At 50.7% G+C, this 16735-nt stretch overlaps 1 long non-coding RNA gene across 1 annotated transcript in view; it reads right to left on the reverse strand.

Moving 5' to 3' along the window:
• Nucleotides 1–5102: 5102 nt before the first annotated feature.
• The window catches only part of LOC125046397, a 63618-nt gene continuing 51985 nt past the window's right edge, over nt 5103–16735 (reverse strand). Inside the window, exon 3 of the long non-coding RNA XR_007116648.1 lies at nt 5103–5189. This is a non-coding gene — a long non-coding RNA (uncharacterized LOC125046397). The remainder of the gene's footprint in view (nt 5190–16735) is intronic.

Raw genomic sequence — 16735 nt, forward strand, 5'->3', positions numbered from 1 at the left:
GCCTATGCTGACAGCCTCAACCTAACCCAACCCAATCCCGAGATGAACCCTCGCCTGCTCACACGGGGTCATCGAGTTCAGCAAGAACATTCGCAAAAAATAAATAAATGAAAAAAAATATATTGCTGATAAAATCGTTGCTTGATGCTGATTGCAGGGCACGAAAGGGGGGAGGGAGAGGGAATACATAGAGGGATAGAGAGGGGGAGAGAAAGGGAGAGGGAATAGAGAGAGGGGGGTGAGTGAGGGAGAGAGGGCGAGAGATGGTTTACTGGATAGATGATGGGGTGAGAGAGAGAGAGAGAGAGAGAGAGAGAGAGAGAGAGAGAGAGAGAGAGAGAGAGAGAGAGAGAGAGAGAGAGAGAGAGAGAGAGAGAGAGCAGCCGACCGACCGACGATATCCAAACAGAGAGCGAGCGAGCAGGAGTGAGAGCGAGCGAGCGAGCCAGAACAGCCCGAGACCCACTGGGCTTCGGCTCGCAAGATAAACGAGTCACTCGAGCGTGAAAAGTCGTGACCGCACTCCTCTTCGCGGGCTGCCACCAACCGACCGGACGACCAATGAACCGACCAACAGACCGACCGAGACCAACCAACCAACCAACCAACCAACCTGCCAACCAACCGACCAACAGACCAACCAACCGACCGACCAATAGACCAACCAACCAACCGACCGACCAACAGACCAACCATCCAACCGACCGACCAACAGACCAACCATCCAACCGACCGACCAACAGACCAACCAACCGACCGACCAACAGACCAACCAACCAACAGACCGACCAACAGACCAACCAACCAACCGACCGACCGTCCGACCTATCCTTTCCCTGCCATCGCTCAGCCACTAACCAGCCAACAGCGAGGAAAAGCGAGCGACCTATAACTCACTCATGCCAAAAGAACTCTTCGCTGTCAACACCAACGCAAACACCCCAAGCCACTCCATTAGCCGATCTGCCAACATCACCCGAATTCTCGTCCCTCCTGCCAACACCACCCGAGTTCTCGTCCCTCCTGCCAACATCACCCGAATTCTCGTCCCTCCTGCCAACATCACCCGAATTCTCGTCCCTCCTGCCAACACCACCCGAGTTCTCGTCCCTCCTGCCAACACCACCCGAGTTCTCGTCCCTCCTGCCAACACCACCAGAGTTCTCGTCCCTCCTGCCAACACCACCAGAGTTCTCGTCCCTCCTGCCAACACCACCCGAGTTCTCGTCCCATCTGCCAACACCCGAATTCAAAAGAAGAACCAAACCCCACTTCCAACCGAACTTTATTAATGAAAGAACACAAAACTAAATAAAATCTGGGACCAAGTCTCCCCATCAGTCCCCTCCTACCCCCACCCCTCACCTATCCCTTCGCCCACCCCCTCGTACCCCTATCCCTGCGCCCACCCCTCCTGAACCCCCGGGGACCCTCCCCCGTCCTGGCCACCTAGTACCTCATAACACATAACCTGTATTACCAGTCTCGCCACTGCTGTCTCCACCTGTCCTGCTCTCTGCCCCACAAGTACACACACAAGCAAGGGGACGCTCTCAGACAGACAGACAGACACAGAAGCAGACATATACATACAAATATATAAACATACATACATACATACATACATACATACACATACACACACACACACACAACCCCAAAACACATACACACAATCACAAACAAAACACACACACACACACACGCACGCAAACACACACACACACACAATCACAAACAAACATACAATCGCAAACCATACCCATTCGTCATGCACTAACGAACACTCCATTCCACACATCTCATTAATGAAACAGTTTTTTGTTTTAATCAAATACATGATCGGAATTGCTCATTACTGATAACAATAATGACGGTAAAAATAACAAAGTGCCGATTAAAATGGCACTTAAAAAATAAATGTAAATAATAGCGCACGGACGATACCCAGGAGAACAAAATAACAACAAAAAATAACAACAAACAACCGTGCCCCAATACCCCCTTCCGTAAAAAAAAAAACTACAACCACAAACCACAAACAACAACAACAACAACAACAACAGCCACGACAAATAAACAACAGCAACTGTACCCTAATCCACCCCCGCCCCTAACCCTCGCCCACGCCCATCCACGCCCCCCCCCCCCTAGTCGCCTCACCTCCGCCCGCCCGCCCGCCCATGCGCCCGCTCCCCCGCCAGGTGGATGACGCCCTCCGCACAATGGCACGGAGAGCGAGTGTTATCCGCGAGAGCGCTGACGGGCGTGAGACAAGAATGGGAAAGGGGGGGGGGGTAGGGAGAGTAGGAGGAGGAGGAAGAGGAGGAGAAAGACGAAGAGGGGAAGGAGTAGTAGGAGTAGGAGGGGGAGGGGGAGTAGGAGGGGGAGTAGGAGGAGGAGAGAGAGGGGAAGTAGTAGTAGGAGTAGGAGGAGGAGGGGGGGAAGGAGGAGGAGGAGGAGGAGGAGGAGGGGGGGAGGAGGAGGAGGAGGAGGAGGAGGAGGGGGGGGGAGGAGGAGGAGGAGGAGGAGGAGGAGGAGGAGGAGGAGGAGGAGGAGGAGGAGGAGGGAGGAGGAGGAGGGAGGAGGAGGAGGAGGAGGAGGAGGGAGGAGGAGGAGGGCGGAGGAGGAGGGAAGAAGGAGGAGAGGGTACGAAGAGAGGAGGTGGGGGCGGAGAAGCGAGATAGTGGAGGTGAGGAAGAAAACGGAGGAAGGGGGGAGAGGAGAAGAGAAGGAAGAACGAAGGAAAGGAAATAGAGGGAGAAAGATAGGAAAGAAAAAGAAAAAGAGGGCGAGAGAGCCTAAACAGATAAAAAAATAAAAAAGTAACGAAACGGGTCATACATGTACGAAAACCGGAACGGAGGAAAAAAAAACAAGACAAAGAACGAAAGAACGAGAGAAAGAGGAGGGGAGAAGAAACAACGGGATAAGGATAAAGCCACAGGAGGAGAGGGATCGCCCCCCCCCCCCTCGTGGCTTCAACTCGTCTCCTCACATCTGACCCGCGTCGACCTCACACGAAACTGCTGACTCATGCTTTGGACTACCTTGAAGAGAGGGAGAGGGAGAGGGAGGGGAGAGGGAGGGGGAGGGGAGAGGGAGGGATGGGGAAGGGGGGAAGGGGTGGGTGGGGTGGGTATGGGTGGGTGGGGTCCTGGCTGTTACCTCTGCTGAGCCGAGCGGTCACTCACTGCTGCAATTTCAAGCAGGAAGGAAGGGAAAAAAAACAGGGAAAAAAATAATTTGATGTCAAAACACTGAGATAAAAAAATAAAATCGAAAAAAAAAAATTAAGCGAGAGAAAATGGATCCAAAAAAGAACAGAGACAAGTAGCAACAAAATAAAAACGAAACAAAGTCAAATAAAAACTATTACCTAGAAAATAAATCATGGTACAGACAAACAACCAATACAAAATAACAACGAAAGACGAACCACGCAAACCAACAGGAGAAAGAAAAACAAGTCCTCCTCTTCCTCTTCTTCCTCTTCTTCCTCCTCCTCCTCCTCCTCCTCCTCTTCGTCTCCTTCTTCCTCCTCCTCCTCCTCTTCGTCTCCTTCTTCCTCCTCCTCCTCGGAGACACGCCCTACACGACGACCGTATGACCGCCCCATCCTCCCACCACCCTTCCTCGTCCTTGCCCTTCCCTTCCCTTCCCTTCCCTTCCCTTCCCTTCCCTCCCCTTCCCCACCAACTCCTGAAGAATACGCTTAACCCTCCACGACCCCCCCCCCCCCCCCCGCCACTTACCATTAAGGCTTCACCGGATCGTCAGAACCAACAGCAAAACAAAGCGGAGGAAAGGGGGGAGAGGAGGAGAGGGAAAGGGTAGAGGTAATGAAGAGAAGGGAAGGAAAAGAGCAGACAAGAGGAAAGAAGAGAAGGGGAGGGGGACGGGCGAGTAGGTAGCGAGGAGGAGAGGGAGAGAATAGGCGGGAAGTGAAGGGAATGTGGGGAAGGGACAGGGAGTGAGAGAGGCAGGGAAGGGAATAAGAGGGGAGGGGCAAGGAGTGGGAGAGGAGGGGAAGAGAATAGGAGAGGAGGGGGGAGGGAATAGAAGAGGAGGGGGGAGGGAATAGAAGAGGAGGGGGGATGGAATAGAAGAGAAGGGGAAGTGAATAGAAGAGGAGGGGAAGTGAATAGGAGAGGAGGGGGAGGGAATAGAAGAGGAGGGGGGAGGGAATAGAAGGGGGGGAGGGATGAGGGGTTACAAGTCCAGAGTGTCGAGTCATTCCGGTTCCGATGAGGTACGCGTCCACAGCCCATGTAAAGCGTCGAATACCTTTGCAAAATAATGGGGGTGGGGGGGGGGGGGGTCGTGATCGGCGAAAATAAGAATAAAATAATAAATGAAACGAATAGATAAATAATAAAGTAACTGTATAAACATTAAATACCAAAATAAAACTAATACAAGAAATAATAATACCCAAAGAGACCAAGGAGGTGAACACAAAGGGATAAAACGAAGCAAATTAGAAAAGGAAAGAAAATATGGAAGAGGAGCAAAACGAAAACAGGGAGAACGAGGAAACGACTCCTACAATGTGAAAACAAAATCGAGATCATGAATGGTAGAAATATTGTTTAAAAAAAGGGACCCATTCACAGTAGCCATTACAAAAAAAAAAGGAAAACAAATAAAAACGGAAACAAATAAAAACAAAAATGACAAAAATAAGATACGCAAATCACAACAGGGAAGCAATTTAATCCGGCGGAAACCAGAAGAGACAGTCACTCTATCCATTCGAACAGTCATTGGCCTGGCCTACGAATGCTTGAATGACTGGCAACTGATTGACTGAATGACTGAAGGCCTGCATGAATGACTGGGTGACAGACTGAGCGATTGCATGGATGTATAAACGAAGAAAAAAAACAATGATAGATTGAGTGCCTGCATTTATGACCAAACGAATTGACTACCTGTATTGCTGCATGATTGACTGAGCAATAGCACGAATGTATAAAAAAAAAAAAAAAAAAAAAAAAAAAAAAAAAAAAAAAAAAAAAAAAAAACATTGATATATTGAATACCTGCATTTAAAACAGAACAAAGTCCCTAACTACCTATATTGCTGCATGACTGACTGACTGACTGCCTGACTGCCTGCCTCACCTGCACTGTCGCCCCGACCGGCCTGCTCGTAACGAGTCAATACCGCATCGACATCGCCGTACCTGAAAATAGACGAAAGCCACATTACTTGGGCGTGTTTGGCAAATTGCCATTTATTTTTAAACAAGAGTAATTAGTTAATTACTGTGAACAGAGTTTACGTGGCTCTAATCCTACCGAATGGATAAAAAAAAATCGACTCTCCCCGCACTTATTGCAAAGGTAATGTTATTTGCAACGAGCGCCATGATTTTGTTGCGACTACTGCAATATTTAATAACATATAAACATGATGCTACCCCTTCGCATGGGTATACCATACAACAAAACACGAAAGAGGCAAAAAAGAAAAAAAGAAAGAAAAAAAACAATGACAATGCACCTTTTCAAAATAAAGAAACAACAGACGCAATAAGAGAGCAATACCTGCAATAACTACATTTAACATCGCCATAACAACCATCAACACCGTCGCTAAACCCGACAAATACACAAACAAACAAACGGTGTTCTTGTTGTCATTTGTTCGATCAAAAAGGATTACCCAAATCACCGTCATAAACTCCCAACATCAATGGCCATTGAGAGGGCAACGCGGCACCAATCACAATCGGGCCCTCAGTAACAATCACTATCATTAACAATCACTCTAACAATCACCATCACTGCGACATTCCTCGGGCCCGTGTCTCGTTCACCTGATAAAGACCGAACTATCAAGGCGGCGTCACTATCACAAAGCCTTTATCAATGATATCACGTGTGTGTGTGTGTGTGTGTGTGTGTGTGTGTGTGTGTGTGTGTGTGTGTGTGTGTGTGAGAGAGAGAGAGAGAGAGAGAGAGAGAGAGAGAGAGAGAGAGAGAGAAGAGAGAGCGAGAGCGAGAGCGAGATAAAGAGAAAGAGAGAGCGAGAGAAAGAGAAAGAGAGAGAGAGAGAAAGAGAGAGAAAGAGCGAGAGAAAGAGAGAGAAAGAGAGAAGAGAAAGAGAGCGAGAGAAAGAGAGAGAGAGAGAGAGAGAGAGAGAGAGAGAGAGAGAGAGAGAGAGAGAGAGAGAATAATTTTCTCGCTTAATTCTCGTGTCTTCCGCCATCCTTCCCTTCGTTATTCCTTCCTTCCCTTTGTCACACTTATCCAATGTCGCCACGCTTCCTTTCACTTTCCAGGCGCCGCGTCTCCTCCTCTTCTTGTTATTCCTACTCCTCTTCCTCCTTTCTTTCGTCAGGTTCCCTCTCTTCTGACCCTCACACGCAGAGGGAAGCCGAAAGAAGGGAAGGCGGAGGTGAAAGGAGAGGAAGAAGCAGGAATGAATAAATGGAGGATTGAAGAGAGAGAAGAGCAAGATAAATTTGGAGATAGGAAAGGGCAGAGGGAAGGAAGGGAGAGGGAGATAGAGGGAGGAGGGAGAGAGAGGGAGAATGAGGGAGACAGAGGGAGAATGGGGAGGGAGGGAGGGAGGGAGAGAGGGAGGGAGGAAGGGAGAGAGAGAGAGGGAGACAGAGAGAGAGAGATCGCCCAACATACCACCCTTCCTCTCCCTTTCAACTTAAGTGGAAAGCTTAGAGAAATGTTATCTCTTCCTTCTATCGTTATCAATATCGTAATTCTCCCAATCCTCAAAGTTCCTCTATTCACGTCCCTCTTCCCCCTCCCCCTCCCTCTTCCCCCTCCCCATTCCCCTGCTTCTCTATCTTATCACGCGTGTGCATTAAGTCCTCCGCCTCCTCCACCTCCTCTATCCACGTTTGTCTTGATGATACATTATTTTCTCTCTCCAGTTCTCGTTTTCTCTTTTCACCTAATGTATCATTATCTTTTTCGTGCCAGGGAGAGAGAGGAGAGAGAGAGAGGAGAGAGAGGAGAGGAGAAGAGAGGAGAGGAGAGAGAGGAGAGGAGAGAGAGGAGAGGAGAAAAGAGAGGGAGGGAGGGAGAGAGAAAGAGGAGGGAGGGAGGGAGGGAGGGAGGGAGGGAAGAGAGAGAGAGAGAGAGAGAGGGAGAGAGAGAGAGAGAGTGTAATCCTCCTGCCGGGGTCCCCATGTTCCCACGCCCTTTCTCAAAACCTCCTTCATTACCCTCTCGCTTCTTTATGAACACCTCTCCTCCTTCCTCCGCCTCCGCCCGCTCTTGGAATTAAAATCTCCCTCCCCCCCTCTCCCTCATCAACCCCTTCCCCTCCTCCACCTGAAACGCTTACCTTTGCCCCACCATCCCCCTTCCTCCCCCCCCTTTCCCCAGCCCCTTTCCCTCGTCCCGCCCCTCCCCCCTCCTGCCCACCCTTCCACCCCCCCCTCCCCCTTGGCCCTTCCAGCCCCCCTCCCGCCTCCCCGCCTCCCCGCTCGGCCCGGCCACCAGCAGGGCAGGCGAGAGGTGTGACAGACAAGGGCCCCGTTTGATCTTGCCGACACCCTCGACGCCACCGCCGCCGTCGTCGTCATCGCTGCTGTGCTTCTGCGTTCTCCACCTTCGTCCCTCCTTTGTTTACTCTCTCTTGTTCCCTTTCCCCTCCCCCCTCCCTTTTCCCCTTACCTTACTGCCCTTCGACCCTTCTTTTTCCTCCCCGACGAGGAGGCCTTCTTAAAACCCTGTGTCGCAGAACCTTACCCATTTCTCTTTGTTATCGCTTCCCTTTCCCCTCCCCATTTCGTTGTCTTATTCCTTGTCTCTTCTTTTTTCTCTCTTCCTTCCATCGTCATCCGAGGAGGCTAAAATGTATACACACAAACAGACATAAAATTAAGTGGGCATTTTCCTAAAAACGCACGCACGCACGCGCACGCACACACACGCACACACTCTCTTCGACGAATCAAAATACATAAAAGCTTATCTTATCAGCCCCAGAGATCAAGGTGTACCGCGCATGCGCACTTGCCCGGATCAGCTGTGGCGGTGCAGGCTTCACTCGCTAATCCTCGTACGACCCCCCCCCCCCCCCATCCCCTACTCCCTTCCCTTCCCATCCCCTCATTCCCCTACTCTTTTCCCTTCCCCCTCCCCCTCATCCCACTGCTCCCTTCCCTTTCCCATTCCCCACATCCCCCTTCCCCTTCCTGCAACACCCACCCCTTACCCTCTACCCCCACCTCTGCCCCAACCCCCCAACCCCCCAACCCCACATTCAGCAACCGGCAACGAAGAACAAGGTACATTGGAATACTTTCTAGTTATTATTTTTCCCGTTCGCTTTAAACTTGATCCTCTTATGATTCTTAAAAGGCATCTTGGAAAACAAGGAGAATGAGACAGACAGAGACAGACTTTTTTATGAAAAGGTTGAAGAAGGGGGGTACAAAGAGGAATAGAGAGAGAAAGAGAAAGAGAAAGAGAAAAAGAGAGTGACAACGAGAACGAGAGAGACCAAGCAAGAGCGAGAGAACGAGAGAGACCAAGCAAGAGCGAGAGAACGAGAGACCGAGAGTGAGAGCGCGCAAGCAAACTCCGGCTGCCTAATGAAAACTAGTGCTTCCAGCGCGAATAAAAAGGGCTCGTTAAAATTTTAGTGTTCCTTTTCATGCATCCTTAAAAGCAGCCACGCCGCGCCCGGGCTGTCACTGCGAAGTACAGTCATCCGTCTTGACGCGTTGCTCTGCCAGGTAATTAATGACCAAAGGCGCCCGAGGCAAGACGCTCCTTTCTCGTCTTTGTTCCGTGTGACACATACAGGACAGCGGAACTCTCACAATTAGCATTAATCGTTTCTGTAATACAACAGCACACGGAGAACTCACGAATGACAAGAAATATGTGCCTATTTGGTCTTAGAGAACTGGTGCTATTCTTTGTAAATTCACTCACGCCCTCGCTCTCTAAAACGAACAAAAAACAAACCATTAAAACAAACACAGATACATACACACAAACACACACACACATACAGAGATACAGATACAGACACACACACACACACACACACACACACACACACACACACACACACTTTCGTCCGGACCGTGCCAACCCTCCCAAGAAGGCAGGTAGGCTGTGTGTCAGCATTAATAAGGAGAACAGTTGCACAAGAGATCAAGCGAGGGCGCAAGGGGCACGGTGACCTCCCTCCCTCCCTCCCTCCCTCCCTCCTACCTCTCCCCCTTCCCTTCCTGCCCCTCACCTCCCCTCCCTCCCTTCCACTCCCCACCCCATCATAAATCCCCCCCCCCCCCCTCACCTGGGACTAGTCCTGCCACACCACACACTAATGATCATCTTGTTCCAGCAAACTTTTGTCTGAATATAATTACAGCAACACATGCACGGCCGCCTGACCTGTATGCGTGTCCATGTGCGTGTCCGTATGCGTGTGCGTGTGCGGACATGGTAGGTGCAGCTAACATGCAGCTTTACGCATGTGGGTTCCGCTACCTTATATGCATAAGCATAAATCGTTCGGTGCATCTACTGTATACTTCGTAAATAGGTGAAGGGGAAGAGAGAGAGAGAGAGAGAGAGAGAGAGAGAGAGAGAGAGAGAGAGAGAGAGAGAGAGAGAGAGAGAGAGAGAGAGAGAGAGAGAGAGAGAGAGAGAGAGAGAGTTTGAAGGGGGGGAAGGGGGGCAGACAAACACCGTGGCACTCCATGTCGGACGCCCCCAGCATCAGCACGTGGCCGGGCGGGGGAAGGAGAGGGGGCGGGGGGGGATGGCAGGGGGGGGACAAACAAGGTCACGCCCCCGTGCAGAGGCCGGGTCACTGCACGCCGAGTTTTTGCCACGCGCAAGTTCATACGTCAGCGGGCAGGGCGAGTGTGCAATGTTGCAAAACCACGTAATCACCCTGCAATTGTGTCCAGTCTCAGGAGAGGAAAATCATGAGGACAAACATAACGAGAAACGATAATGAAAGTAAAGATTGTAATGACAGCAATGCAGAGGCCATAAATGTAGCCCTAGGCATAACAAAGCAGTTAATTTAGGAGGAGGAGGAGGAGGAAGAGGAGGAAGAGGAAGAGGAGGAGGAGGAGGAGGAGGAGAAAGAGAAAGAAGGGAAGGAGAGGGAGTAGGAGGGAGGAGGCATGAGGAGGAGGAGGAGGAGGAGAAGGAGGAGGAGGAGAAGGAGGTGGAAGCGGTGGAGAAGAAAGAGGAGGAAGACGGGGGCGAGGAGTGGAAAGGTGGAGGAGGAGGAGGGGTGAAAAGGAGGAGGAGGGAGGAGGGGTGAAAAGGAGGAGGAGGAGGGAGGAGGGGGGAAGAAAGGGGAGGAGGAAGGAAGAAGAGGAAAAGAAGCAGCAGGAGGGGGAAGAGAAGCAACAAACAACAGAATCCGAGAAGCTGGGAGAAGATAATAACGATGATTAGCGAGATCATAATCAATAACACAGCAGCTTCTAAACTTTAGGCAGGAGTTAGTTTCATCAAACTTATCCGACCAACTTCAAGCGTCATCTTATGCTTACACTGAATTACAAAGGCACATTGTTCCCAAATCTTGAAGATTCTATTTCTATCAAACGCGATATACTGGAGGGCAAATACATGCATGCATGCCTGCACGCGTACACGCACACGCAAACGCGCACGCGCACACACACACACACACACACACACACACACACACACACACACACACGCACACACACACTCTCTCTCTCTCTCTCTCTCTCTCTCTCTTGCTACTCTCCAGCATTTACAGACACAGACAGACACACACAAAGTTCTCGAATTCCGACACTAACTAAAGCTCAGCCGTAAGTTAAGGGTCTCCACGAACCATGAAGGGAAGTTGCCAGCACAGCTAAACACAACCGCCTACCCTACCACCCTCTACCCTCCCTCCCTCCTTCCGTCCCTTCCCTCCAGCTTCCCCTTGCTCTTCACCCTCCAAACTTATTTTCTTGCCCTCCTCTCCTCGCCCCCTCGCCCCCCTACCCTATCGCCTTGCCCTGTTCCCTCCTCCCTTCACCGTCTTACCCTATTCCCTTGCCTTCCTCTCCTCGCCCCCTCACCCTCTTACCTTATTTCCTTGCCCTCCCTCTCCTCCTTCCACCTTTCGCCTTCCTCTTCCGTCTTCCCAATTTCCCCCAACACACACCACACTATCTCCCTACACAAGACTCGCTGCTAGAGGCCTACGCACGTTTCGGACGCCCGGCCAATCCTGTTCCGGAGATCGCCGGACCGCAATCACTAACGAAAACGGAGTCGCATCATCGTCGTCCTTATCCGATTATCGTTATCAGCGACCTTAATCGTAAGTCAAGCATCACGTTAACTATGTCATTCTTATCGTTATCATCGCCGCGGCTTAAAACATATGCATGAGAGGGGGGGGGCGTGGGGGGAGGGGGAAAGAGGCCAAAAGAAAAAAAAAAATGTCGGAAGCATTAGTGGGGAAAAAAAAAAAAAAACGGAATGCAAAGGCTCACGAGGAGGAAAGATATACAGAAATAAAAACTCACTCAGCCAAATACTCATTCACTCACTCAGGTTCATTTACACAACCCAATAATCACTCACTCACTCACTCAATCACTTTCTCTCTCTCTCTCTCTCTCTCTCTCTCTCTCTCTCTCTCTCTCTCTCTCTCTCTCTCTCTCTCTCTCTCTCTCTCTCTCTCTCTCTCCTTTCGGGTGGCTGACCGAACGCTTTAGGAGTGAAATCGCATGATCAATTAGGCTACTGTCGCAGCCCGGAATAGTTAGTCAACAAAGCTGGTTTTAAGCTCTGAGCCATTGCCAGAATAGGTTGGGGGAAAGAGGGAGACGGGGAGGGAGAGAGGATGTTAAAGAGAGAGAGGGGGAGGGAGAGAGGGAAAGAGGGAGAGAGGGAGGGAGGGAGGGAGGGAGGGAGGGAGAGAGGGAGAGAGGGAGGGAGAGAGGGAGGGAGGGAGGGAGGGAGGGAGAGAGGGAGAGAGGGAGGGAGGGAGAGAGAGAGAGAGAGAGAGAGAGAGAGAGAGAGAGAGAGAGAGAGAGAGAGAGAGAGAGAGAGAGAGAGAGAGAAAGAGAGAGAGAATAGTTATAGGAAGACGAATAGGGAAAGTGAGAGAGAGAGGGAGAGAGAGAGATGAAAGCCGAAACGAAGAACCCCGAGAGAAGAGCTCCGCTGCAGCCGAGCCCTCCCCGCGGAGCGCCCTTCGAGCGCTTCCCCAGCTCCTCGGGCGAAAGCGCGCCCGCCGCCCGACCCGCCCCCTCGCGCCGTCCAGCGTCGGGTCCGCGGCGCAACAAAAGGCCCGGACAGGAACAGCCGCCGTACCTTGACGACCCGGCAATACGAAGGCTCCAACGCTGCACAATGTACCTGTACAAAGTACTTGTAGCCGCTACACACAAGCCCAACGTACCCAGTGGACCCTAGCGTCGAGGGGGGAGGCGAAAGCGGGGGGTGGGGATGGAAGGGTATGGAGTGAGGATGGGGGTGGGAGTAGGAGTTGAGTTGAGGAGGCAGAGTCCTTAAGGGCGGCCCTTCCCCTTCCCCTTCCCCTTCCCCTTCCCCTTCCCCTTCCCCTCCCCCTCCCCTTTCATCGCACGAGTCCACGTTTTTATCCCGACACATTACGTCTCTTTATGGTGCGCTGTCGGTTTTTTTTTTTTCTCCTCCTTTTCTCGCTCTCACCCTCTCCTCACATTATGCATTTTTTTCTCTCTCTTCCTCTCATCTTCACAAAACTCATTTCTCCCCTTGCTACACATTCTCTCGCCTCACCTCTTCGTTCTCCCCCCCTCCCCCACCTATCCCAGCCCTATCCCCAACACTCTCCCTTATCAACACTTCTTCCCTTCTTCTCATCTCCCACAAAACATAAAGAGGGAGAGAGAAGGCCTCCTTCGACCCACACGGAATGATAGGCTGGCTTGGCTAACCTGCTTGGCTTACCCGCTTGGCTTACCCGCTTGGCTAACTTGCTTGGCTTACCCGCTTGGCTAACCTGCTTGGCTTACCCGCTTGGCTAACCTGCTTGGCTTATCCACTTGGCTAACCTGCTTGGCTTACCCACTTGGCTAACCTGCTTGGCTTACCCGCTTGGCTAACCTGCTTGGCTTACCCTCTTGGCTTACCCGCTCGGCTAACCCCCGCAAGCCGTAATGCCCCTGACGGTCCTCTCGCCACGTTCCTCCAAGACAGGAAAGCGCCTTCGGTGGTAAGCTGTCATGAATCTGGTCACCTATTAAGAGCATCATCAGTGTTTCATTTTTTTTTTTTTTTTTAATGAAAAGGTTGGAGAAGTGGGGGTGGGGGGGTGACAGAGAGAGAGAGAGAGAGAGAGAGAGAGAGAGAGAGAGAGAGAGAGAGAGAGAGAGAGAGAGAGAGAGAGAGAGAGAGAGAAAGATATAGAGAAAGAGAGAAAGGGTGGGGGATAGAGAAAAGAAGAGGAGAGGAGAGGAGATAAGAGAGAAGAAAAAAAAACAAAGGGAAAAAATAAACGATGGTTAGCTCAGTGTCCGACAGATATACATATCTATTCCTGCGCATGACGTCATCCCCCCGAATAAAGCAAGGATCACTTGAAGTACAAATTAAATTCTCCCTCGTCCTCCACATCTCCCATCCCAGCACACCGAAATCTTTGTGAACTAATAAAAAGAAGAAAAACAAAGGAAAAAAAAGAAGAAAAAAAAGACACCAGCAACCGGAAAGCGACCAACTTAAAATATACAAATAATATAAAAAGAAAACGCTTCCAACAAAATCCCAAGGTAATAAAAACAACTCAACACCAGAAAAATAAAAAAGAAGCGAGCATCTGGCCGAGACAAGAGTTCACCTGTGAGGGGCGCGGGCCACACACCGCTCCCTCCCTCCCTCCCTCCCTCCCTCCCTCCCTTCTTCGCTCTCACCCTGCCTCCCTCCCTCCCCCCCTTTACTCTCACCCCTCTCCCTCCCTCCCTCCTTCACTCGCTCGCTCCTTTGCCCCTTCGTCCGCCCGCACCTCACACCCGCTCAGCTTCGAACAACACACCATCTCGGGTTTGCTCCCCCCCTTTCCCTCCCTCCCTCCCTCTATTTCTCTCTTATTTCCATTCCTTCTCTCTCTCTCTCTCTCTCTCTCTCTCACTCACTCACTCACTCACTCACTCACTCACTCACTCACTCACTCACTCACTCACACACACACACACACACACACACACACACACACACACACACACACACACACACACACACACACACACACACACACACACACACACACACACACACACTCACACACACACACACACACACACACACACACACACACACACACACACACACACACACACACACACACACACACACACACTCACACACACACACTCACACACACACACAGATATACAGCAAACGGCACGTTTCCATCCCCTACTCCAGCAACGCAGGGCGCGACCCGGCCGAGGCGCTGGAGCCGCCAACCCCCGACACATAACGAGGGAAAACACCAGATAAACAACGACTCAGAAAAACACACAAACTTCCTGCGGGCGATAAATCATAAAAGGACACGTAATTTCTCCCAGCGCCGACAAAGCGATGCAATGACTGCCCTGATAACGTGATAACCGAGTGGGAGCGGAGAAAGGAGTGACCGAAGGAAGGAGGGAGGGAGCGGAGAAAAGAAGGGGAAGAGGGAGATAGGAGAGACAGATAAGACTAGAAAAGAGAGAGAGAGGGAAAAGAGCAATAGCGGGAGGGGTAGAGGGGGGGTGAGAAAAAGAAAGGCGAAACAGTAGTAAATACAAATAAATAAATAAACAATAAACAAATAGTCCAAGTAAATAAATAAACACTGTACATAAACACACGCACTCGCATACACGCACGCACGCGCGCACACAAACATAGAATAGTAACAATAATAATTCAGACAGACAAGGCAACACACCAACTTGTCTTCCCTTCCAATGCCTCATCACTATCTTCCCTTCCTTCACTTCTCTCCCAATGTCCCCACCTCTCCACCTCCCTTCGCCCTCACTTCTCCTCCTCCCCCCCCCCCCCCCCAGCTCTCCCACAAGTTATCTCTCGCCCAGTCACGGTCCCTTTGCTAAACTCACCCGGGCACAGTACAGCATGCAGGGGCGCCCTGACCACGTGCTCTTCGCTAAACATCCGAGCATAAAGCGCTAGTGTTGCGGCTGCCCTGTGGGGGTGAGGGGTGAGGAGGAGGGGGGATGAGGAGCAGGAGGAGGAGGAGAAAGAGAAAGAAGGGAAGGAGAAGGGGTAGGAGGGAGGAGGCATGAGGAGGAGGAAGAGGAGGAGGAGGCATGAGGAGGAGGAGGAGGAGGAGGAGGAGGAGGAGGAGGAAGAGGAGGAGGGAGGAAGAGGGCGTGGGGTGAAGTGGAATAGAAAGAGCAATGGGAATAAGGACGAGGGCGAAGGCGAGCTTAAAGCTAATACAAAAAGAACAACAGCACACGAGTGAGAAGCAAAATGTATAGAATAATGACTAATGACGTGTACATAAGAAGCAAAGGGGAGAATGTGGCAAAACAAAGAGGACGAGGAAGAGAAGAAGAAAAAAATAGGGCGAAGCAGAGGTGGAGGAATATATATGTGAAGAAGAGAAGATATGAATTGGAAAAAGGGAGAGAGATTAGCAATGTGAAAAGGAGAAAGGGGAGGAGGAATAGAGGGGAAGGAGGGGGGGGAGGAAGAAGAAGAAGAAGAAGAGGGGGAGGCAGAGGAGGGGAAATAGAAGGAAGAGGAAGAGGAAGAGGAGGAGGAGGAATAGGACGAGATAAGGACGAGGGGCGAGGGGCAGAAAAGGGGAGGGGAAGGGTGCAGGGTGCAAGAGAGACTCGCGTTATAACCCACTTATTGTCCCACTTGATAATATAAGGCAAGAGGCCGCCACCACCACCGTCACCACAACTATGCTTCATTCATTCTCTCTCTCTCTCTCTCTCTCTCTCTCTCTCTCTCTCTCTCTCTCTCTCTCTCTCTCTCTCTCTCTCTCATGGAGAAGGACAAGAGGGGAAGGACAAATGCATGAAATATTTCATAAGGAAGGTGAATGAGTGGATGGCATGTGAAAATATACAGGAACGAGCGAAAAGCAGAAAAAGAACACACACACACACACACACACACACACACACACACATAGAGAGAGAGAGAGAGAGAGAGAGAGAGAGAGAGAGAGAGAGAGAGAGAGAGAGAGAGAGAGAGAAAGAGAAAGAGAATGAGAAAGAGAGAAAAAGAGAAAGTGAAAAAGGAGAGTATATGAACGAATCAAATGAAAAGTAAAAGAAAAAAACACCATCAAATAAAACGAGGGAGAGAGAGACAGCGAGAAAAAAGAAAATACAGAAGCAACAGATAAATCCCACCCAATCTAACCACACCCCTTTCTCAAGCCCTTCTCCCCCCTCCCCCCCATCCCTGCATTACAGCCGTGAGGCCGCGGTCAACCAGCTGTGAATGACGTCATCACATGCCATCGCTAGGCTAAGGGAGAGGAGGAAGAGGAGTGGGAGAGGCAACAGAAGAGGTAGGAGGAGAGGGAGTGGGAAGAGAGGTAAAAGGAAAGGGAATAGGAGGAGAGGTAGGAAGAGGGGGATTGGGAGAGAGAGAGGTAGGAGGAAAGGGAATAGGAGGAGAGGGAATGGGAGAAGGGGAGATAAAAGGAGAGGAGAGGGAGTGGAGAAGAGAAACCGAAATGATATATTGAGATATCTACCTAACAATATATATATATATAATATAT

Source organism: Penaeus chinensis, chromosome 39 (assembly GCF_019202785.1).
Source record: "Penaeus chinensis breed Huanghai No. 1 chromosome 39, ASM1920278v2, whole genome shotgun sequence".
NCBI classification, from domain to species: domain Eukaryota; kingdom Metazoa; phylum Arthropoda; class Malacostraca; order Decapoda; family Penaeidae; genus Penaeus; species Penaeus chinensis.